The sequence below is a fragment of the Toxorhynchites rutilus genome, chromosome 2 (assembly GCF_029784135.1).
Source record: "Toxorhynchites rutilus septentrionalis strain SRP chromosome 2, ASM2978413v1, whole genome shotgun sequence".
Classification (NCBI taxonomy): domain Eukaryota; kingdom Metazoa; phylum Arthropoda; class Insecta; order Diptera; family Culicidae; genus Toxorhynchites; species Toxorhynchites rutilus.
The window spans coordinates 261,802,269-261,828,427 of NC_073745.1; the positions used below are offsets into that span (position 1 = coordinate 261,802,269).

A 26,159-nucleotide genomic window follows, 5' to 3' on the forward strand; every position below is an offset into this window, starting at 1 on the left:
TCAAGTGAGGGTGTTCAAAAAAAAGTTGTGCCATGGCGTTGACGATTCCAGCCCTTCTGTAAAGATGCCACTATCGCATGAACCTTGGACAAGTCAAAAACGTGTTTTTGATAAAATGGTGAAAATTTGAAGAAAGAACTTGATATACCTGTAAACCAGTTCGAAAAACCATTCCGAGAAAAATGCGTTTGAAGTTAATTGTTATAACCGTACTAGATAAGATATCGCATCACTCAAATGGCTATAACTTGGTAAATAATGAGATTTTCGAAAAGTCTCTTCCATGGTATATTCTTAAATGGCTAAATTAGAGAAATATGAAGAAAAAAAAATGATTTTTTTTTCAAATTTCTAAACTAGAATTCCCTCTTAAAGAACGCAACATTGTGCTAATTTCAAATCCGACCAGATTCCGGAATAAGGGTTTGTTTTACGGAAAAACACTTGAAGGGACTTATCTCATACTGCGATTCGTTTCATAAAAGCGACAAAATTACATATTTGTAGCGAATTATAAAGGGTAAATCATTCACAAGAATGTTGAGTTAAAAAAATTCTAAGCAAGTAAATGGAACTGCGAAGCAGGTTTTCGCTTGAAGAAAGTCGTGGCTAGGTCTGGTAGGACTGGAATAAAATCTGTATCATGAGCTTCTACCAAGCAACTAGTTTCGATGAATTCCAACAAGTACTGCTAGCAGCTGAACGTATTGAAATCAACGATCCAGAACGCTTCTAGGGCACTTCTGAAACTCCACCCGCCTTACTCACCAGATGTTGCATCTTCAGATTATTAAATGTTAAAATTCTTGTAAGAACTTCAACTTACTGCATAGCATAAGTTCTGAGAGGATGGAATTCTGAAGTTGCATGGAGGATACTGAAATATTCAAGGAAAAACTATACATCTATGATCGAAAGATGTATGTCTACAAAAATATGCTTTTGGGTTTTTTATTAGAATCGGCACGGATCGGATAAAATTTAGCATGATTTAACAATGAAGGGTTGTAGGTCAACGGAATTATCAATCACGATGATACTGCAGATGTTTTGTTTTTACTAGGTTCATTAGAGTCATCAGGCACTACTATCATTGATGTTTAGACGAAAAAATTCTGTTTTCAAACAAAGTGCTTGATTTCATTGTCTGATTTTTTGAAAACTCAATCAGCCAGCCAGCTTTAATAAAAATAATCGAGAATATGTTCACAATCGATATTTAAACACTAAACCTACCACGAGGGGTCAAATGACCCATTTTGAACTTTTAGTCAAAATTTTCTTGCACATCGCATTGTCACAACATCATTTGCCTACACTACTTTCCCTAAAACATACATCGAATGTACCGTTCTGAATCATATTTCGGACGCTTAAGGCATATGATGCAGAAAACAGATCAAAACATTATGCACATATATCATTTGGTTGATATTTTTAATAAATTAGTTCAATATGCTTTTAAGCTTTCTACTTTGGTACCTATTTGATTGAAAACATACAAAAATCATTGAATAAAATGCTTTTCAAATGAGGCGAATAAAAATCAAATTTCGGACAGATTGAAATCAAATTTCGGACACTTTATTTTGTAATTTTTTGGACGAAAATTACATTTTGCTAATAATTGTTATCACAAAATGTCGAAATTTACAGGAGAAATATGAAATGCCACGTATCTCAACAAAACTAAATAAATCGAGTCATTGTTCACTAACTATTTATAAAGGGTCACTTGACCCGCTGTGGTAGGAATAGGTACACATGAAACATCGGTAGGTTTAGTGTTAAAATGGATATGGAGATAACGTAAATGGAATTCGGAAGAAAATAATGAGCTCCCGGACAATGTTGAAAAAAATCGAAGATTTCAAGACAAATCGTTACCATTGGTAAGGCTACAATTTTTATCAATAAAAATATGGAATAGAAAATGGAAACAAACTTGAAATGAAATTTAAGCGAACAAAATAAAATTTCTTTACTTTTTCCTCAAAACCGGAGGAATGTCCACGTGGCCAATAGGGGGAGGGGTATGAGGAATGTCCAGTCTTGTCCACGGAGGGGGAGGGGGGTGTCTAAAATCATGCTTTTTCTGTCCACGTGGTATGTGGACAGCCCCTTATTTGCCGACAACAGGAGTGGGTAGGCAAAATCAGTGGTTTAACCCTTTCTCTACGAGCGTCGTGTTCAGACGGTATCAGAGTGATAATGCACATCGATCACACCAGAAATATGTAACACATACGCCTGGGACCGCACGTTTTGACTTGTGTAAAGTTGCTTGCTTTGCTTGCAAGTTTTTAAGAGACTTTAAACTTTGCAGTTCATTCGCCTCTATGTGTGAAGATAGCGAATAAAAGTTTTTGTTGCGTGCAAGTTTCTGTTCAACGTCTTGCTGGATTTCATGAATAATGAATTATTTCAGTTGAAATAAATTGTTTGTTTATCAAGTAACAACCTTCAAAATCATGCTCATTAGAAAGATAATTGAATCATTCATATTTCCACATCATTAATTTTTTTCTTGATTGTGACAGAGAAAAGTAGTGCTCCCTTGGCCGAGTGGTTAGCGTCATAACTAACATGCCGGGTGTTCGGGTTCGATTCCCGTTCTGGTCGGGGGAATTTTTCGTCAAAGAAATTTCCTCCGACTTGCACTGTGATCACGCGTATTCTAGAGCTTGCCACTCAGAATGCATTCAAGGCGTGTTATTTGGCATAGAAATCTCAACTAAGTACTAATAAAAATGACGCAAGTAATACTACGTTGAGACGGCGAAGTTCCTCTAGGAACGTTAGTGCCATTGAAGAAGAAGAAGACAGAGAAAAGTTATAGACTGAAACGTGAACATGGGTCAATATAGGAAAATATACAGAATTTTGAAAATCAAAAAAAGGTGTTCGAATAGAGTTATCGAAGTTATTCGATAGAGAAATATTTCACCTATCTTCCAGCCACAATTTGATTAATCGGAAAAGGGTCAACCGCGAGTAATCGGTTTTCTACCTTACTAAGCATAGAATTAGGGAATTATTTATATATAGTTATAATAATATAGTTAAGAAATCATCTCCTTAAAACTTATGTAACTGAGCCTGTAAAAATATACGAATTAATAAAAAATAAGTTGTATGGGAGAAATGAATTATTTTAAAGAAAATCGAAAAAAGTCATTTGAAAGGACCGAAAACACATTCTCGAGATAGTACTCATTCGATAAAGAATATTTTTATTTATCTTTAGCCAAATTTTCATTGGTCCGAAAAGGGTATGAGGAAAGTTATTGGTCAAAACGTTCACGAGTTGTACGGTGGAAAGGGTCTGGCTGGATAAGAAAGTAAAAAGTGCCCCCAAACCAAATCACCAGCTCTGTGGAAAATATTGTATTGAAATTTTGACTATTTTCCGAATCCTCATGTAATTAACCATAGGATCTATGATGAAAAACGTACCCTTCATTTTAAGCACGCCATTCTCAATAGCTTTGAGATAAAAAATTTAAAAAAATACTGAAAGTGCATCTTACTATGATATCGAGAAATAATGGGTTGGGGAAAAAGAAATGTCGTATTTCTGATCGAAATTAGATCGTAGCTTCTGGCGGGTCATCAAAGATGTGTTAGGCCGAGCGTTTTCCTGGTGGAAAACAACACCATTCCTATTGAACATTTCTGGCCGTTTCTGGTCAATCGGCTGCTTCAAACGGTCAAGCTGCTCACAATAGAGAACCGAGTTGAGGGTCTGGCCATAGTTGAGCAGCTCATAGTGGATGATTCCTTTCCAATCCCACCAAACACACAGCAAAATCTTCCTGGTCGTCAATCCGGGCTTGACGATGGTTTGGGTCGGCTCACCGCGCTTCGACCACGACTTTTTTCGCTGTAGGTTGTCGTACGTGATCCACTTTTCATCACCAGTCACCATCTTCTTCAAAAATGGGTCGATTTCGTTCCGTTTCAGCAGTACATCACAAGCGTTGATTCGGTCTAAAAGATTTTTTTGCGTCAACTCGTGTGGCACCCATATATCCAGCTTTTTTTGGAATCCAATCTTCTGTAAATGGTTCCAAACGGTTTTATGGTCTATAGCCAATGAGGTACATATAGAGGTGGAGCAGTAGGCGAAGTGTATCTGTATTGGCATCGTGTCGTCATTATTTGCATTCAATGGAATGGAATGTATATGGAAAACAAAACAATGTTGAAAGTATTTACGATTGCATGATAATTTGAGTCACAATTCTCATGAAATCATTCAACTGGTCGTTTTTTAACAGATGACAATTATATCGTGGCTTATTTCGATTATTCATGTAGTAAAAAGGTCCAGAGAGCAGTCGCATGCTTAGTTCTCGAAAGCAGTAACATTTTCGTTGAAATTTTGAATAATTGGCAATTATTATCTCACAACATACACACCGACACTGAGAGTCTTCGAAACATCAACTTCATAACGGTAAAATAATGAAACTTCGTTTGTTTCTATGAACGTGGGGGAGTGAAAATGGCACATGAAAATATCACTTTTATCCGTTTTTTCGACGTGATTTCACAAATATTCACTTCACGCTATAACATTAGCCTCATATTCAGCGGAAGCTCTACAAAAATGTACGTTTTTAATTGATAAATTACTTCCTGAAAATAGCATTTTTACATGGATGCGGTGGGCGATCAAAGATAAACACAACGACTGACGTCACTATTTGCGAAATAGTTATAGCCAAGGCGCCTAGAAGTATTAACTAAGGTGGTCCAACTTGCTAAAACCACTCTTCAGCCATCTTGGAAGTCTACTGTGTTTTGTTTGTAAACAAAACACAATATGCTATTGCCGAAGCTCGCTCGTGATCAGTCTGTCTCTTTCACGCTACAAGCAAATAATTCCCCTTCTACTTTCTTCCGTGCTGTTTTCATATACCGCTCCCCTAACCAACTTAGTGACGAAACGCGTCGACCACACGCAAAACTGCTCGACCCTTATTATGGCTCTGTTTCTTTTCAAGGAAATGAAAATAAAATGTAATGAAAGAAATACCGTTGATAAAAAATATGTATTTTATTTCTAAAAAAAGCAATTTACACTTAAATACAATTGCAACTTGAAATACAATCATCAACTTATCGGTTATTCACTTAGTTTTATAATGTACATCTAAATATATATTCATGTTAAAAGTATGTGTAGTATATAATAATATTAATGTGAATACCTGCTGTCGGTGGAGCGGTGGAAGGCAATGCGAGATTGACCTGAAAATAAATAAAATAATTAATACGAAAGTACATTATACGTTAGAGATAATAGGAACGATAACAAAAACGATTCCTTGGTCTAGAAAAAACCAGAAACAAGGAACCGTTTTTACTAGGTCGATTCCGTTTAGGTCGATTCCGTTCATAACAAAAAACATGAAAACTATGCAACAAAAATAAATCATTGTACTCACCTGTATTTACTATGATGCCTGTTGAAGCTGGAGCAATAAAAGGCAATGTAAAATTAACCTGAAATAAAAATAATAAATAGTATACATGTATATAAAATATTATAGCCTATAGAAACGATATTATTTTTATTATACTACCGGAATAAATATTCGTTATCAGATAACAAATATTTATTCCGGACACATCCCTGGATACGGGAAAATTATCCGGCACAATTATTTTAATAATTCAACTGCCTCTATGTCTCTGCCGACCAATACAACAGATTTTTCTGATAGAACAGTGAAATAAACTTACTCACCTGTCCTATCTGTCTACTCTGCAGTTCGGGAGTTCGATCAAGCCAATCTGAAACGAATTAAATTGAGTTTAAACTGAAAATAAAAGCAATTTTTAATACTTACAAAAATCGTTTCTCTTTCCAAAAACTGTTGTGTTGTGTTTTGACAGTTCAATGAGGAAAAAAAAGGCTGATGTGATAGCGATTCGCTCAATTCGTGTAGTTTTATTGTGATTATAGCAGAAACTTAGGGCAGTGCTGTCTGCGGGTGGCAGGGCGGGGTAAAATTCCGGCACTTTTGTAGCACTTTTCGTCACTCGGTCGACACTGTGCTTATAACCGCTCGAAAATATAGGAATCTGGGCAGCTCTTAGCCAATCGAGCGAGTGCTCACATGCCGGTCTACTTGGATGGTTTCAACGATTTTATCGGTTTCCACGACGATTAGCCTACCAGTACGGGGTGTATCTTCGACAGCCACCACACCAGAACAAAATCGATCAAACCAACGCTGTGCTGTGCGAATCGTTACAGTATCGGGTCCATAAACTATACGAATTTTTTCGGCCGCCTTTGTTGCAGTTTTACCTCGCAGGTAGTAAAAACATAAAATATGGCGAATTTCTTGCTTGGTGGACTCCATCTTTGACGCGCTATAACTTGAGACTGAAAAGGACAATCACAACACTGTCAAAACGACACTTTTAGCACAGATTGTCGTCTTTAAAATGCCGTATAGTATCACCCGATGCGATAAGTACAACACAAGATATGTTTAAGTGTTGCCATATATTGACAATATACGACATTTCTTTTACCCCAACCCAATATAAAAAATTATAGCGCCCTCTAGTTCAAAGCCATGAAAACAACAATAATTACGAAAACAAAATTTAAATTTTTGACAAGCGTAATATTTAAAAAAAAACTAACTAAGTAATTGACTGTAATTTGATATGTCGATCATCTAAATCGGTTCAGTAGTTCAAAAGTTATAAATCTTCAAAAAAAAAAATTTGGGGAAAAAGTCGAAAAATTGGATTTTTCGGCACACTTATGAAAAAAATGAAAAAAATAAAAAAATACGGATCTAATACTTTGCGATAAACAACAAATCTATTACTTTTCACGAAAATCTGAGAACCAATATATCGGTTTGACATGGAATGGCTGTATATTTACCTTTACCATTCATCATTTTGGGGGATTTTATGTCTAAACATTATTTCGACTCAAAACGATACACCCGTACTTTTCAACTCGCCACCCAAAAATACAATCGAAGCGTGTTATTTGACTGTTCGACATGGATACCTCAGACAGGTTGAGAAAAAATGAGTCACTCGAGAATAAGGTGATCGAAGAACATCTACGGTAGATGACTCTTGTTGTGAACTATTTCCGTCTAAATTCGATATTGTACAAAGCCTGGCTGACCGCGCTTTTGACTACTTAAAGTTCAAACCAACGAAACTGGTGGGATGAGAATGAACTTTATGGAGTTCCCATCTTCTAGTTCAATCACGCACAGATCCTAAAAATATGCACAGACAAATTCGTTAATCTCAACCCCATAAAATTTTTCGCGAACTGGAAAGCATTCTGATCGGTCGGTTCATATTATGTACCAAATCAATAAACTGTATGAGGCCTGTGCTACTTTATGCACTTCTCTTAACGGATGACGGACGCCAAGCAGCATTCCGTTCCTCTCTCTCACGTCCGCCGCCCTTTCAGACCAGCCGTTCCTGAACGCTGAATGGAACATTACGCTTTGTGACTTCCCTCCGGGAATTGAGCTCTTCTCTGGGTTGTGGCGGTTTGAGCGCTACTATTATGTGGATGACGTCAAGCGACATGATGTATGTAAATTAAATATCTTAGCCGGGTCATGCATGCTTCGGGGATAAATCTTGATATAACATTTTTCTGATATGTAACATAATATAAATTATTCATTGCTGGTGCGTATAAATATGGGAATAACGTGATTGGCCTGCTTCTGCCTCAAAGCTCTTGCCTCAATCGTTCGCCGTGTGCCATCGTGCAAGAGCGTATGGAGGAGCAAACGACGTTAGCACATGTGACGTCTCGTTATCCTTTTTATCCGACACCGGCGGCTAAGGGCACAGGATTTGCACGCAACGAAAATGCGTAGCGGTTAGCCGTGTTGTGGTGTATATATACTTCTTTCTTGCGTAATCAAATTTTATATTTACGAATCTCAGTAACGAATAAATAAGGTAACGAGAGGGTAATCGGGTTATGGACACGTGTAGCGGATAAACAAACATACGCGTTTCTCCTGACGTTGTTTGCTATCAATATCGCAGTAAGCAGGTGAGACGTAGCTTGAGCTAGATTTAATGAGTATACCGAAACGCAAAGCTTCCCAATAGACATGATCGAATTTTGATAGCTCATAGTGGCCATCTTAGAGTTTGTAAGTCTGACATTAGCAGTAAATTGACTCCAGTCAGGTTTCCTATTTTAGCGTAAATAGTTTCACGCCTCCACACTTTTAGAAATTAATCAAAATTTATAAGAAAAAAGAACTTTATAAAAAAAATAAAAATTTATACGAAAAATCAGATACCAAATTTTGTTTGCTTAATGGAATTGTCAATCAAGACTCAGTAAAAAAATCTAACTGAGTGCGAAATTAACTTATTTCTTGCAAATACTGAAAATCAAATCACTCACTTTGTTGTGCACACCAAAATTGTGTTTATCGCGCTGAAGATGTGCGAGTCTCTCGTTCCGCCAAATTAATGCCATGCCGCGACAAATGAGTCAACTTGTCGAATACAACGAAACAGTCCCGATTCAGCAGCTTCGGGGAGGTAAAACTGCCCCCACTGAATTTGCGCACCGTTTTTTTCACAAGATGATGTGTTTCATTTCACATAGAAATATCCCAGAGGGATCACCATCGGATGCCACCATCGGATGAGCTGTCCGTTGCCCTCCAGGATGCACACGGATCACCACCATCACCTTGTATTGCTACAATGTAGCAACGTGGCAACAGAGAGACACATTCATTGCGCCTGAGGGGACGGGGAATGGGCGTACTTACCGAAAATTAATTTCTCCTTTACGGCCGGTCATATTTCAAAACAGGACGAGAATAAAGCAAATCGGGTCTCCCGGGAGGTTGGGGATACGCATTAAACAGAGCAGAGAATGTCCTGCTCGGTGGCGATGTTGCCCCACTGGTTCGGGGTGGAATGTGTTGAAGAGTGTTTGAAAGACGGGAAACGGAAAAAAAGTACTCGAGTGGAATGATTTGTAGAAGCGGAAAAAGTAGGATTTCACCAAAAAGTTTGTAATTGGAATTTCGCTCAACTTTTGTGTTCCTGGTTGCCTCAGATGGAATGTGGGCCTCGCATTTCGTTGTCAGTTTTGACACAGTTATTGCAGATTCAGTCCAGCGCACCATAACATTTTAACATTTTCATTGTGATTTTCCATTCTGTACAATTCTGTATACTTTCTAGGTGGAAACCCTGCAGTTTTAAAATTATTCTATTCTAGGATGAATTGGTTTAGCTCTTTAATATGAACTCTTTTGTTAAATGATAGTAATTAAGTTGAGCATAAATATTGTCTTACTGTTCGTGGAAAGTAGTCTCACGTAATTGCGAAAAAACGCAAGCCATCAAAGCAAAATAGCAAGACGGGAAAACTGAACTTTTTCAACGTCATCGAATGCAAACTTTGACGAAATAGATATTCTGCGCATATCGGATAAACTAAGATCCTCCACTCCCGCCGCTTCAAGACTTGATACATAAAACTTTCGCTTGCATAAAAATATTTATATAAAACTACACGCAAAATAATCGCTACGCTTTTGGTTCGGGTGTCGGCGTGATGAAAGCTATGCTCACCAAAGTATAATTCTTTTTCAGTTCAACTACAGCTTCTGGTTTCGCGATAATAAAGACAACGAAAACCGTTGAAAAGTTTCTATCCGCTGACCGATGAAAAGAGTTTTGCGGTGAGTTAGTGCGAAAAAGCATATTATTAAGAGGATTATATACACATGGAGTGTATATAATCCTCAATAACGAAAACTAGATTCGGAGTTTCAAAATAATATATCGACTATTTCTTTTCACAACAAAATCAATCAAACACACCAGCAAACACAAGAATTCACCTATACGCTTAGCAGAACAAAATCGAAGGGTTATGATTTTTTCCCCTCGCAAATTTGTTTGCGTTGGAATCGCTATCGATATTCGAATTGAATTGGTGCGTTCTGTTTGATTACATGATTGTTTGCTTTCCGACAGCGACTCTGCCTAAAATTGTTGTCCAGTGTTTGATTCAACGTTTCCATGTGCAATTCTTAGCAGGGAGAGTGATGAATGTGTACCGCTGACGTTGCGCCGGAAGCGATGGAAACTAATAAAGTGCCTCAACTAGTAAATTGGGCTTCTTTCCAAAGAGCAATTCCAAATGAAATCGACAAATGATAAAACATGAGTATTTTTGATTCGAATGGAAGTTTGTATTCCGTTAGGGTTGAAGGAAATATGAGTTTTCCACAGCAATTGGGAATTTTTTGACTCAAGCGTAACTTTTGAAAAGGGCGTATCGATTTTAGTAGGAGAAATCTTTGATAATTTATATCTCAAAAACTATGAATCTTACCGAAATAGTGTCTCAGAAAGAGTTATAGAGTATTGATGTCTAAACATGAAAAAAATATACACTGAGAAAAAAAATTAGTACTCTTTTTTTTTATTTCCAAAAAAAAACTTTAATTTCCAATATCCAAAATACATATTTTTTAATTTTTTTTTAATTTTTTCATAATTTTTCATGTAGAAAATTTAAAAAATGGGTACAATATGGTAAAACTATTTCTGACGAACTTTGTGGAACATCGAATTTTTATGAATTTTCGAAACTTCGAATTTTTGTATGTTAACAATCATTTTTAGCCACAAATTATGATTCCTGATGTGATTTAAAACAAAAAAGCTCATTGCAAATCTCCTTCTAAATGTAGCCATTCTCGAGATATTTTGAAACATATTTCTAATTTATTGTCTTTTTTATAGTAAATATTCCCTTTTAATATGTTTGTCGTGTTATACCGTCATGTTCATGAAATTTTATAAATTTGCTTATAATTTACAACAACTTTTCCAAATACATCATCATGGTAAAAATATATGTTTAGGAGTTACGTTGAAAATCATTTGAACACATGTGGGTTAATATAAAACGTAGCGATATTAAAAAATGTTTTTTTATCTGGATACAAACTTTTAAAATGTTATACATGTTACGCCAACAGAACACAACATTTATAAAAGGAAAAAATATAATTCTCTACAATTTGGTAAAATAATTCCTATATTTATCGGAGTTTAAGAGATACTTGAAATAATACTAGAATTTTTAGCATTTATTTTTTTTATCAACATTTATTTTTATCAACTAACAATTTTGTTGTATATAATTCAATTTTTTCATTATTTTCTTATATTTCTATACACATTATGATAACTTGCTGCATTGTCGTTAGAGTACAACTTTGCTGCTACTTCATTCTCGGATACAGGTACAACAGAATGATACTTTTGGGTACCTGGAATTTGTTCGGTGGTATCATACATGCTGCTCAACTCTTCCACACCCTGATCATATTCTTCTTGTGACATATATGAAAATGACAATTTTGTAAGATAGTCTTCTTTTCGCTTGCTAGCCCAGTCAAATAACGGTTTTGCACTCGTAATCGGATGGTTCATGCTGCCTAGCCAAACTAGCTCTTGTTGCCATCCGTTTTAATGTACCACCAATTGCATCACAAGGTCCTTTGCTATGTGATGTTGCAAAAAATTCCATTCAGCGTCAATGTCGTATTTCGATTTAAACTGACATAAACTTTTTTTTTTCCTATTTTTATACTGGGATGCAATCGGACATGAATTTTATTCTTTTTACCTGCATTTGTTGTTTCAAAAATGTTACCAATTTAGAAATAAATACTTGCACAGCTATTGTGTCGTGACTTAAAACTTCAGATATACCTACAAAGCTTAAATTTGCCAGAGAACCTTTATCATCTCTATAATAAACAACGAATGGATGGATTGTTGCTTGATCATTGTTCCAGTGATGACTTTGAACTTCATCTTGAAGCACAAATGAATAATTTTCGGAAAAATCGCAAATCACAACAACCTCATTTTCTTGCAAATTAGCTTTTATATTGTTACGAAATGTGGATTGTTGTGTTTTAATGTAATCATGAGTAACTTCTACTAACCTCGAGCCAACCGCGAGTAATCGGTGACATATTTCTAACATAGTTGTAAGCAAACATTGTCGAAATATTGAACTCCCGGCCCCGTTAGGCTGACGCCATATGAGCCTTAATAAAAATATATATTTTGGATAAAAAAAAAAAAAATTCTATTTTTTCGCAAAAGTACGATACAAATTCTTCCACCAGTTTTACAAGAGTTTCTATGTCGCATCGATCAGTAGAAATCCATTGTGCATAAGTGATTTCAATTAAATTGCGTTCCTGAAGCTCATCTAGAAATCAGATTCCAAACTCGTCCATTGTTGGGCATTTTTTACATTCACGAAGGCAACAGTATTTTGATCTATTTGCTATGTTACATAGTATTTTTTTTCCATATATTCTTCCCATTCAATGTTAAAGGAATATTGTTTGAGACTATGAAGCATAAGATTTACATTTTCATGGAATGTACAAACACAAACGTTATGATTTCCTGAACTACTCAGCAATTTGCAATGCTTTGGATGCATTGATGCAAAAGAGCCAAATCCAATTTAGCAATTTGGATTAGGTTCCTTAAATCTGTTGAAAGTTTCCCGTAATGATGTTATTAATAACCTTTTTTGGATGTGTTGATCCAGATAAAAAAACATTTTTTAATATCGCTACGTTTTATATTAACCCACATGTGTTCAAATGATTTTCAACGTAACTCCTAAACATATATTTTTACCATGATGATGTATTTCGAAAAGTTGTTGTAAATTATAAGCAAATTCATAAAATTTCATGAACATGACGGTATAACACGACAAACATATTAAAAGGGAATATTTACTATAAAAAAGACAATAAATTAGAAATATGTTTCAAAATATCTCGAGAATGGCTACATTTAGAAGGAGATTTATAATGAGCTTTTTTATTTTAAATCACATCAGGAATCATAATTTGTGGCTAAAAATGATTGTTAACATACAAAAATTCAAAGTTTCGAAAATTCATAAAAATTCGATGTTCCACAAAGTTCGTCAGAAATAGTTTTACCAGTTTATTTTTTAAATTTTCTACATGAAAAATTATGAAAAAATTAAAAAAAATTAAAAAATATGTATTTTGGATATTGGAAATTAAAGTTTTTTTTTTGGAAATAAAAAAAAAGAGTACTAATTTTTTTTCTCAGTGTATATTTTTTCATGTTTAGACATCAATACTCTATAACTCTTTCTGAGACACTATTTCGGTAAGATTCATAATTTGTGCTCCCGTGGCCGAGTGGTTAGCGTCATAACTAACATGCCGGGTGTTCGGGTTCGATTCCCGTTCTGGTCGGGGGAATTTTTCGTCAAAGAAATTTCCTCCGACTTGCACTGTGATCACGCGTATTCTAGAGCTTGCCACTCAGAATGCATTCAAGGCGTGTTATTTGGCATAGAAATCTCAACTAAGTACTAATAAAAATGACGCAAGTAATATTACGTTGAGACGGCGAAGTTCCTCTAGGAACGTTAGTGCCATTGAAGAAGAAGAACAAGGATGTGTTGACGCTTCCCATCTTGGGCTACAGAAACATAGTCTCTTTCTCCAGGTAATGATCGACTGATATCGTCGTCATTATAAAATTCCGAAACATGATTTTTAACATCTTCACTTAAACTTGGTCCATATTTGCTATGTGGTGTCGACAATACACCTTTTTCAATTGCCAGTTTTTTTGGCTTTAATTACCATATATTTATTAACGCCAAATTCTTCTTCCATTTTTTGCACGGACCAAGACTTAGGCAAAACTGTTAAAATTCTAACTTTTTCTGATCTTGTTGTCTCTGTGTGGTCAAATTTCTCTTTGAGCTGATTAATAATCTCATCAAACTTTTTTGCCTTTTGTTTAAAGTTCGACTCTTCGTCTTCTTCATATGAAAAGGAAAATAGATTTCTTTTAATACCTTTAGAAATTTCTTTGAATTTTTGTTCGGGGTAACTAGCCTGTCCAAGTCTTTTCGTCATTATTGGTGAAACGGTAATACCGGCGATTCCCTTGTTGAATAGCTCAATGTTGTACGCTCGGGAATACTCTGGTGTATTGCTGTTTTGGGAATCTTGCGAAGATGCTGAAACGACTGAAACTATTGATGGTACTTCATCTAAAGTATTTCCTACTGCTGTACTGATCTGCTCCTCAGTATTACACTGCTTTGGTTTGGAAGAGTATACAGATAAACGGCATGATCCGCAAATTTTTAAAGATGTATCTAGAAGGATATTGCATCCCATTGACTTAAGTTTCTCAATCCTTGACACGGTTAAGAAACGGTGACAGGAGCATCGGTTCGCGATAGACGTGCGCATTTACGCTCCTCTCTGTTTTCTGAATTTCGGTCGTAGAAAGTGGTCTTGGTGCTAAAAGTGTGAAAGTTTAAATGAACACGTTCGTTTGCCGCAGTGAATCCAGGTCTAACTCCGGATTCAATGGGAAGTGTGTAATTTTCATTCCATGAGTTCGACAAGGCTGAAGAAAGTATTGCTTCCTGGTGCTCCATTTTGTGCTGTTAGAGAGTGTAGTGGTGATAGTACGGCTTGTTCTGCTTCTGTGTTCATCTGTTCCATTTTCTTCACGCGTTCGTTGTGTTTGTGTGTGTTTCGCTATACACCCAGGTTTTTTTTTACGCGAGGGATACGTACCTATTAAAAAAACCGCGTTAATTGGAAAATCCGCGTAAAAAAAACCGCGTTAATGGGAAAATCCGCGTTAAATCGAAAATCCGCGTAAAAAAAACGTGTTAATTGGAAAATCCGCGTTAATTGGAAACTCCCCGTAAAGAAAAAAAAGGTCACATAAAAATCCTCTTGAGAATCGTGATGGGGTGCGGCATACGCTCTGAGGGAGCTTGAAAAGGAGAGATATGAACTGAGAGAGAAAAGTGATGTGGCTCAGGTTTACGCGCAAAAATCGCGCTTATTTCATTCCTAAATGGGATTGATGCTATGCATGAATTTCATTGTGTGTGGCTCTCGACGAGCGGACTTAAATACATGTACATGAATCTTTCGTCCCCCAGCCGTTATGTGGGGTTGGACGAAACTTCGTTGCACACGAAGGTCGTACGGAGGATTTCTGCTTCGCAGTGGTGTGCTCATCAACACATTCTTGCACAAGCTTTATGCTATCTCGAGATACTTCTTCTTGCACTTGCAGATTCATCAGCTAGCGACCCAGCTTGTATTTCTCCTGGAAATGCTTTCTCTGCAGCGCTAATTGCCTCTGTTCCAACTGCTTCTGGTCTAATTCTTTCTGTTCTGTCAGGCATTTGCGTTGCAAAATCTGTCCTCCGACTTGACGTGGTCGTTCCCATCGAAACTGGCATAGACGGTGGTGAACAACGCGGGCAAATTGAATCTGTGTTCGCTACAGATGCATCGAACCTGGCACATAGGTGCGGCACTAATATCCGTCAATAGCACTAAGTTCCGTCATATGGTCTCAGGAAGCATGAGGGACAGATTTGATATTGCTCAGTTTTTTTTACGCGGTGACCGCGTTAAAAAAACCGCGTTAATTGGAAAATCCGCGTAAAAAAAACCGCGTAAAAAAACCTCGCAAAAAATTGGATGAGTTTTTATTATTTTTCAAATTTATTCCAGAACTCTCTTTTTTCTCGTAGCTTAGTTGTGTGTAAATGTATATCCGTATGAATGTAACTTTTCGTTCGAAAAGTGTGGTCTGTTTTAAGTAGTAATAGTTTGCGCGTCGCGTAATATAATTGTGGTTGAAGCGTTCTCGTTCTCACTAAAACAGAAGTTTAACTGTTTCGTCGTGGGCTGTTAGAAAATGTTAATACTTTAATCCTTTAAATGATTACTCCTATAATTCTACAGTTTTTTATTTATTTAATTCTTTAATTTCTTCTTTTTTCGCGATTTAAGTTTGATAAAAAATATTCTCGGTTACCATCTCAGGTTTCTTAAACATAACATTCCGATGAGCTTTTTTGTTTTAAATCACATCAGGAATCATAATTTGTGGCTAAAAATGATTGTTAACATACAAAAATTCGAAGTTTCGAAAATTCATAAAAATGCGATGTTCCACAAAGTTCGTCAAAAATAGTTTTACCATCTTGTACCCATTTTTTTAATTTTCTACATAATTTCTTTTTTATATGAAAAATTTAAAAAATAAATAAAAAAAATATGTATTTTGGATATTACAAATCAAAGTTTTTTTTTGGAAATAAAAAAAAAGAGTACTATTTTTTTTTCTCAGTGTATATTTTTTTCATGTTAAGACATCAATACGCTATAACTCTTTCTAAGACAGTATTTCGGTACGGCTCATAGTTTTTTAGATATAAATTATCAAAGATTTCTCCTATTAAAATCGATACGCCCTTTTCAAAAGTTACGCTTGAGTCAAAAATTTCCCAATTCCTGTGGAAAACTCATATTTCCTCCAACCCAAACGGAATACAAACTTTCATTCGAATCAAAAATACATGTTTTTAAAATCTGCATTTTTTGGACGATTTCATTTGGAATTGCACCAAACGTATCAAGCTATGATCAAGCTGATCAGTAAATATTATCCGTTGATGTTATGGAAATTATTCACTTTAAGTCTCCTTCTTAGCAATTTTCAGAACATCTCTATTAGTCACTTAACGTTGTCTAGAGGTGATGACTGCATGATATAAAGGGTGTGTCACATCAAATTGCATCACGGAAAAAACGCTGTAGAAATTCGCCCAGTAGACCGATCCTTTTGAAAATTTAGATATAAATTATCAAAGATTTCTCCTATTAAAATCGATACGCCCTTTTCAAAAGTTACGCTTGAGTCAAAAATTTCCCAATTCCTGTGGAAAACTCATATTTCCTCCAACCCAAACGGAATACAAACTTTCATTCGAATCAAAAATACATGTTTTTAAAATCTGCATTTTTTGGACGATTTCATTTGGAATTGCACCAAACGTATCAAGCTATGATCAAGCTGATCAGTAAATATTATCCGTTGATGTTATGGAAATTATTCACTTTAAGTCTCCTTCTTAGCAATTTTCAGAACATCTCTATTAGTCACTTAACGTTGTCTAGAGGTGATGACTGCATGATATAAAGGGTGTGTCACATCAAATTGCATCACGGAAAAAACGCTGTAGAAATTCGCCCAGTAGACCGATCCTTTTGAAAATTTTAGACAGTAAAATGAAAACTATTAAACAACTTTTGGCATTTTCTTTTTATTCATACTTCGAGCCCAAGCCCGTATGCTCGCACCTTCCTCTTTACCCCGTCCATAAGGTTCTGTACAACGTCAGGTTGTAGTTTTTTTTTTTTTTTTTGAACAGAACTCCATTTTCTCTTGAAGTCCGCCTCCGATTTGACAACTTTTGGGTTTTTCCGGAGGGTCTGCTTCATAATCGCCCAATATTTCTCTATTGGGCGAAGCTCCGGCGCGTTGGGCGGGTTCATTTCCTTTGGCACGAAGGTGACCCCGTTGGCTTCGTACCACTCCAACACGTCCTTTGAATAGTGGCACGAAGCGAGATCCGGCCAGAAGATGGTCGGGCCCTCGTGCTGCTTCAATAGTGGTAGTAAGCGCTTCTGTAGGCACTCCTTAAGGTAAACCTGCCCGTTTACCGTGCCGGTCATCACGAAGGGGGCGCTCCGCTTTCAGCAAGAGCAGATCGCTTGCCACACCATGTACTTTTTGGCAAACTTGGATAGTTTCTGCTTGCGAATCTCCTCCGGAACGCTGAATTTGTCCTCTGCGGAGAAGAACAACAGGCCCGGCAGCTGACGAAAGTCCGCTTTGACGTAGGTTTCGTCGTCCATTACCAGGCAATGCGGCTTCGTCAGCATTTCGGTATACAGCTTCCGGGCTCGCGTCTTCCCAACCATGTTTTGCCTTTCGTCGCGGTTAGGAGCCTTCTGAACCTTGTATGTACGCAGGCCCTCCCGCTGCTTGATCCGCTGGACGAATGAACTTGACAAATTCAGCTTATTGGCGACATCCCGGACCGAACTTCTCGGATCACGTCTAAACTGCTCAACTACGCGCTTGTGATCTTTTTCACTGACGGAGCATCCATTTTTGCCGTTCTTCCCTTCCGGTCGATGGTTAGGTTCTCGAAGTATCGTTTTAGTACTCTGCTGACCGTGGATTGGACGATTCCCAGCATCTTACCGATAGCCCGATGTGACAACTCCGGATTCTCGAAATGAATGCGCAGGATTAATTCACGACGTTCGACGACATTTTTACAAAGTTACGAAAAATTGACAGTGAAGCATGGCCAACGTGATCTATACACTCTTATCTGATTATAAGCGAAAGCTGAAGATATAATTCCTAAAAATTAAATTTCTACAGCGTTTTTTCCGTGATGCAATTTGATGTGACACACCCTTTACAGCGCGGGCTCGATTATATACAGTTTTTGATTTCTTTTCACTGTATATAATCGAGTCAAAAAAAATTTTGTGTTATTCGTTTTTTTTTGCATGTGTTTTTTTGTTTTTTGTATATTAAAGAGGAATTTGGGGTTTGATTCAACCCCTCAAAGTCAGAAAACACCTTTCTCACATGAAAAAAAAATTTATCCGGATTCTTTCAGAAGGTGATAGACGATCATATTTAATGAACAATCAACAATGACAGAGTTATAGAACTTTTTTTTTGTTTCGGACTCTGTTGCCTCAAACTGGCTCTACATTACAAAATACACCACAGAAGACGATTTTGAAAGACGTTCATTTGAAAGATGAGAAAATTTAGTACAGGATTTAGTAGTGGAACATCTAAATAAGTGGATTTTAATAACATTTTGGAAGTGAAAAAAACATAAAAGTTAATTATTTTTAATGTGTTATTATTAATTTCATCTTAAAAAATTATATTAAACTAGATTGTTTTTATCAATTAAATTGAAGCTTTTTAACCGTTCTACAATTTGTTCTTTGACACCGAACTTTTATCGTTCTTAATTTGGCTGCAATATCGATATAAACAATTCTTGGTGAAAATTCAATCAAAATCTTCAAAAATCACGATTTTACCCCGCTGTACATGTAATAGCCACTTAAATTAAACCTTAACGTTGAAAGGTTACATTTCTTCTTGAAATAGGTTATATTTGAAATTTAAAAAAAAAATCCAAACTGTACATAATCGATTCCAAAATTGTATATAATCAAATCACATATAATCGAGTCTGTATATAATCGAGCCCGACCTGTACGTATTTATATTCAGCCATTCCATGCCAAACCGATATAGTGATTCTCAGATTTTTCGTCAAAAGTTGTAATTTTGTTCTTTATCGCAAAACATTAACCCGTGTTTTTTTTATTTTTTTTATTAGGGTGCCCATTTCCATGTGAAGGGTGGTCCGAAAAATCAACTTTTTCCACTTTTTTTCAAAAATGACTTTTTTCAAAAATTCATAACTTTTGAACTACTGGGCCGATTCAGATGATCGACATATTAAATTAAATCTAACCACCTGCTCTTTTTTGAAAACATACCATACCAGCACAAAATTCGAATTCTGCTTTCGTTATTATTGATTGTATTCGTTTTTTATTGTTTTCATAGTCTTTCATAGTCTCTTCATAGTCTCTTCATTTTTTATTTTCAACACATTACTTTTGATCTACTGGACCGATTCAGATGATCGACACGTAAAATTAAAGCCAATTAGATAGCCTTTTTTGAAAAATATTAAACTTGCGAAAAAAATGTATTTTGATTTCGTAATTATTTATTGTGTTAGTTTTTTATAGATTGCATGGTTTTGGGATCAACGATGCTATGTTTTTTTTATATTTTTTCTTGAAAGCTGAGGTTTTTTTACATAGTATATCCAAAAATAAGAGATGTGTTATTTTTCGTTTATAAGTTATGATTTTTCAAAGTAAACATGTTCTCAGTCTTTGTTCAATATTTCTATGCGACTAGACTGGATGTATGCGGCTAGAATTCAATTAATTGGCAAATATATCATTTTCTTCAAAAAAGGCTAGCTAATTGGCTTTAAGTTGATACATCGATCATCTGAATCGGTCCAGTAATTCAACAGTAATAATTTTTTGAACAAAGTCATTTTTTGGAAAAAAAAGATATTTTGGACCACCAGTTAACCATGAAAAATCATAACTCAAAAATAAAAAAACGCCTCTCTGGTTTCGACATATGTTATGTAAAAAAAACTCAGCTAAATTATAAAAAAATACAGCGCCCTTGGTCCCGAGCCTATGAAAACAATAAAAAACGAATACAATCAATAATAACGAGAGCAGAATTTTCTGCAGTTATAGTATTTTTGCAAGAAGACCAGGTGATTGGTTTTAATTTGATATATCGATCATCTGAATCGGTCTAGTAGTACAAAAGTTGTGAATTTTTGAAAAAGAGTATTTTTTGGAAAAAAGAGGAAAAAAGGTGATTTTTGTAAATGGATTTTAGAAATGGTCACTCTACTGAAAAAATTAAAAAAAATACGAGTCTAATGTTTTGCGATAAAGAACAACACTACAAATTTTCACAAAAATCTGTGAACCACTATATCGGTTTGGCATGGAACGGCTGTATTTGTCCATTTCAGAGAGAATCATCCAGATTTTCCATTTCTTTTGCAAGTTCAATATGTTTTAAGCTCATTGGCTTCAATTTGATATGTAGATCATCTAAATCGTTGCATTTTTGAAAAGTCTTTTTTGGGAGAAAGTGGAAAAATTTAACTTTTCGAACCACCCTAAAATGGAAATGGGCACCCTAATAAAAAATAAAAAAAGGGTTTTGCGATGAAGGACAAAATTACCACTTTTGACGAAAATCTGAGAACCACTATATCGGTTTGCCATGAAATGGCTGTATATTAGGGTGTCAATGAATGTATGGGGAAAAATCGACCCTAAAATTTCAAAAAGTTAACCTATACAAAATTTTACCACCTCGAAAAAACACCAAAGTTTGAGTTTTTGTAAATCGAAAAATTACCCAAGAGGGGGTTTTCGAAAAAAAATTGTTGATGCCAAATTTCTTAAAATTATATGAAACGTTGAGATCTAGCGTCGTCTCGAAAAACAACATTTTATCAAAAATCGACACTCTGGGATTTTTTTCGGAGTACGAGACGAAACATATGGTTTTAAGTGCTAATAAAAATAATGATCTCGATTTTTCATTCGGAACTTGTTGCGAAATGTTGATTCGCACGATAATATACCCTATGCAATAATATATACTATGCAAAATATTAGTTCATTCGAACTTCATTTATGCAGATGTTAAAATTAGAGTTTTTTGAAAAACGAAAAATCACCGGAAATCGGGGTCTTAAAAAAAAAATCTGGTGCCAAATGTCTTAAAATTGCATGACACATCGAGATTTACAGTTATCTAAAAAAAATTTTTTTGTTAAAAATCGACTTTTCAGACGGAAAAACGACCAAGCGCAAAAAATTATTTTTTTCGAGATAACATTAAATCTCGACGGGTAATGCAATTTTAAGATATTTGGCACAAATAAATTTTTTTGAAAACCAATTTTAAGATATTTGGCACAAACAAATTTTTTTTTGAAAACCCTGATTTTCGGTGATCTTTCGTTTTTCAAAAAAACTTCAATTTTTACGTCTGTGATACTAATAAATGAAGTTCGAATAAGCTAATATTTTGCAAAGAGTGTATTATCGTTCAAATCAACATTTCGCAGCATGTCCGAATGAAAAATCGAGATTACTATTTTTATTGGTACCCAAAACCATACGTTTCGTTTCGTATTCCGAAAAAAGCTAAGTCTCAGAGTGTCGATTTTTGACAAAATTTGTTTTTTGAGATGACACTAGATCTCAACGTTTCATGATATTTTAGGACATTTGGAATAAAAAAAATGTTCGAAAACCCCGATTTTCTTTACTCTCCCTTTGGGTGATTTTTCGATTTTTAAAAAACTTAAACTTTGATAAAAAAAATATTCGAAAACCCCGATTTCCGTTACTCCCCCTTTGGGTGATTTTGGGTGACTCAAACTTTGACCGCTTTGCGCCACTCTCCCTTAAGTCCGATAGAGCTAATATTTGGCATAGAGTGTTTTTTCGAGGTGATGAACATTTTTTATGAGGCAACTTTTTGAAATTAGAGATGACCATTTTCATTGGCACCCTATATATATATATATATATATATATATATATATATATATATATATATATATATATATATATAGATTAGAAGGTGCCACGAGACTTCCTCCTTAGATGACCGGAAAAGATTCAGCAAAAATAGGGCAAGTGATTAAGATTGTCAGGGAGCCCCATTTCCATGTGAAGGGTGGTCCGAAAAATCAACTTTTTCCACTTTTTTTCAAAAATGACTTTTTTCAAAAATTCATAACTTTTGAACTACTGGGCCGATTCAGATGATCGACATATTAAATTAAATCTAACCACCTGCTCTTTTTTGAAAACATACCATACCAGCACAAAATTCGAATTCTGCTTTCGTTATTATTGATTGTATTCGTTTTTTATTGTTTTCATAGTCTTTCATAGTCTCTTCATAGTCTCTTCATTTTTTATTTTCAACACATTACTTTTGATCTACTGGACCGATTCAGATGATCGACACGTAAAATTAAAGCCAATTAGATAGCCTTTTTTGAAAAATATTAAACTTGCGAAAAAAATGTATTTTGATTTCGTAATTATTTATTGTGTTAGTTTTTTATAGATTGCATGGTTTTGGGATCAACGATGCTATGTTTTTTTTATATTTTTTCTTGAAAGCTGAGGTTTTTTTACATAGTATATCCAAAAATAAGAGATGTGTTATTTTTCGTTTATAAGTTATGATTTTTCAAAGTAAACATGTTCTCAGTCTTTGTTCAATATTTCTATGCGACTAGACTGGATGTATGCGGCTAGAATCCAATTAATTGGCAAATATATCATTTTCTTCAAAAAAGGCTGGCTAATTGGCTTTAAGTTGATACATCGATCATCTGAATCGGTCCAGTAATTCAACAGTAATAATTTTTTGAACAAAGTCATTTTTTGGAAAAAAAAGATATTTTGGACCACCAGTTAACCATGAAAAATCATAACTCAAAAATAAAAAAAACGCCTCTCTGGTTTCGACATATGTTATGTAAAAAAAACTCAGCTAAATTATAAAAAAATACAGCGCCCTTGGTCCCGAGCCTATGAAAACAATAAAAAACGAATACAATCAATAATAACGAGAGCAGAATTTTCTGCAGTTATAGTATTTTTGCAAGAAGACCAGGTGATTGGTTTTAATTTGATATATCGATCATCTGAATCGGTCTAGTAGTACAAAAGTTGTGAATTTTTGAAAAAGAGTATTTTTTGGAAAAAAGAGGAAAAAAGGTGATTTTTGTAAATGGATTTTAGAAATGGTCACTCTACTGAAAAAATTAAAAAAAATACGAGTCTAATGTTTTGCGATAAAGAACAACACTACAAATTTTCACAAAAATCTGTGAACCACTATATCGGTTTGGCATGGAACGGCTGTATTTGTCCATTTCAGAGAGAATCATCCAGATTTTCCATTTCTTTTGCAAGTTCAATATGTTTTAAGCTCATTGGCTTCAATTTGATATGTAGATCATCTAAATCGTTGCATTTTTGAAAAGTCTTTTTTGGGAGAAAGTGGAAAAATTTAACTTTTCGAACCACCCTAAAATGGAAATGGGCACCCTAATAAAAAATAAAAAAAGGGTTTTGCGATGAAGGACAAAATTACCACTTTTGACGAAAATCTGAGAACCACTATATCGGTTTGCCATGAAATGGCTGTATATTAGGGTGTCAATGAATGTATGGGGAAAAATCGACCCTAAAATTTCAAAAAGTTAACCTATACAAAATTTTACCACCTCGAAAAAACACCAAAGTTTGAGTTTTTGTAAATCGAAAAATTACCCAAGAGGGGAGTAAAGGAAATCGGGGTTTTCGAAAAAAAATTGTTGATGCCAAATTTCTTAAAATTATATGAAACGTTGAGATCTAGCGTCGTCTCGAAAAACAACATTTTATCAAAAATCGACACTCTGGGATTTTTTTCGGAGTACGAGACGAAACATATGGTTTTAAGTGCTAATAAAAATAATGATCTCGATTTTTCATTCGGAACTTGTTGCGAAATGTTGATTCGCACGATAATATACCCTATGCAATAATATATACTATGCAAAATATTAGTTCATTCGAACTTCATTTATGCAGATGTTAAAATTAGAGTTTTTTGAAAAACGAAAAATCACCGGAAATCGGGGTCTTAAAAAAAAAATCTGGTGCCAAATGTCTTAAAATTGCATGACACATCGAGATTTACAGTTATCTAAAAAAAATTTTTTTGTTAAAAATCGACTTTTCAGACGGAAAAACGACCAAGCGCAAAAAATTATTTTTTTCGAGATAACATTAAATCTCGACGGGTAATGCAATTTTAAGATATTTGGCACAAATAAATTTTTTTGAAAACCAATTTTAAGATATTTGGCACAAACAAATTTTTTTTTGAAAACCCTGATTTTCGGTGATCTTTCGTTTTTCAAACAAACTTCAATTTTTACGTCTGTGATACTAATAAATGAAGTTCGAATAAGCTAATATTTTGCAAAGAGTGTATTATCGTTCAAATCAACATTTCGCAGCATGTCCGAATGAAAAATCGAGATTACTATTTTTATTGGTACCCAAAACCATACGTTTCGTTTCGTATTCCGAAAAAAGCTAAGTCTCAGAGTGTCGATTTTTGACAAAATTTGTTTTTTGAGATGACACTAGATCTCAACGTTTCATGATATTTTAGGACATTTGGAATAAAAAAAATGTTCGAAAACCCCGATTTTCTTTACTCTCCCTTTGGGTGATTTTTCGATTTTTAAAAAACTTAAACTTTGATAAAAAAAATATTCGAAAACCCCGATTTCCGTTACTCCCCCTTTGGGTGATTTTGGGTGACTCAAACTTTGACCGCTTTGCGCCACTCTCCCTTAAGTCCGATAGAGCTAATATTTGGCATAGAGTGTTTTTTCGAGGTGATGAACATTTTTTATGAGGCAACTTTTTGAAATTAGAGATGACCATTTTCATTGGCACCCTATATATATATATATATATATATATATATATATATATATATATATATATATATATATATATATATATATATATATATATATATATATATATATATATATATATATATATATATATATATATATATATATATATAGATTAGAAGGTGCCACGAGACTTCCTCCTTAGATGACCGGAAAAGATTCAGCAAAAATAGGGCAAGTGATTAAGATTGTCAGGGAGCCCCATTTCCATGTGAAGGGTGGTCCGAAAAATCAACTTTTTCCACTTTTTTTCAAAAATGACTTTTTTCAAAAATTCATAACTTTTGAACTACTGGGCCGATTCAGATGATCGACATATTAAATTAAATCTAACCACCTGCTCTTTTTTGAAAACATACCATACCAGCACAAAATTCGAATTCTGCTTTCGTTATTATTGATTGTATTCGTTTTTTATTGTTTTCATAGTCTTTCATAGTCTCTTCATAGTCTCTTCATTTTTTATTTTCAACACATTACTTTTGATCTACTGGACCGATTCAGATGATCGACACGTAAAATTAAAGCCAATTAGATAGCCTTTTTTGAAAAATATTAAACTTGCGAAAAAAATGTATTTTGATTTCGTAATTATTTATTGTGTTAGTTTTTTATAGATTGCATGGTTTTGGGATCAACGATGCTATGTTTTTTTTATATTTTTTCTTGAAAGCTGAGGTTTTTTTACATAGTATATCCAAAAATAAGAGATGTGTTATTTTTCGTTTATAAGTTATGATTTTTCAAAGTAAACATGTTCTCAGTCTTTGTTCAATATTTCTATGCGACTAGACTGGATGTATGCGGCTAGAATTCAATTAATTGGCAAATATATCATTTTCTTCAAAAAAGGCTGGCTAATTGGCTTTAAGTTGATACATCGATCATCTGAATCGGTCCAGTAATTCAACAGTAATAATTTTTTGAACAAAGTCATTTTTTGGAAAAAAAAGATATTTTGGACCACCAGTTAACCATGAAAAATCATAACTCA

General features: G+C 34.7%; 1 protein-coding gene across 8 annotated transcripts in view; it reads right to left on the reverse strand.

Annotated features, from left to right (window-relative positions):
- LOC129764713 (cyclic nucleotide-gated cation channel alpha-3) overlaps nucleotides 1-26,159 on the reverse strand; it is a 425,575-nt gene that overhangs the window by 273,660 nt on the left and 125,756 nt on the right. The window lies entirely within an intron of this gene.